This window comes from Arachis ipaensis, chromosome B04, assembly GCF_000816755.2.
Source record: "Arachis ipaensis cultivar K30076 chromosome B04, Araip1.1, whole genome shotgun sequence".
Taxonomy (NCBI): Eukaryota; Viridiplantae; Streptophyta; class Magnoliopsida; order Fabales; family Fabaceae; genus Arachis; species Arachis ipaensis.
In genome coordinates this window covers 118045975-118046452 of record NC_029788.2, presented here as the reverse complement: position 1 = coordinate 118046452, position 478 = coordinate 118045975, and positions in this window count along the sequence as shown.

Sequence of the window (478 nt, the reverse complement as noted above, 5' to 3'; positions counted from 1 at the left end):
CCCACTGCTTAGTATTATTTTATTAATAATGTGAACAAAAATATGTATGAACACTTGTTATTCATATCAAACCAACAACCCAATCCGCTACTTGCATTTGATAAAACATTCAAGTCTCAAGGATTCTATATTATAGCTCAACAGAACAACTTCACTTTAGTTCACCTTAATTAATTATCATCCATTTCCAAAATACTAAACTTCTTCACATAATAAATTTCATCATCTTTGATAAAATTCAACAAATAAAGCACTAATTTTCGCTGTTTCTAAATTACAATAGTAGGATCTAAGATTCTGAGGCTTGCATTGCAAATTGCGCACCAAACGCATAATCAGTTCATCACCGCGGATCAATAATTGCGAACATACGAAGCGTATTAAGCTAACGTGAAAAAAAAAAAAAACAGAACTCTACTTCACACACTATTGCATTAGCATTTATCAACGTAAATGGAAGAATAAGGGAAAAATAAAA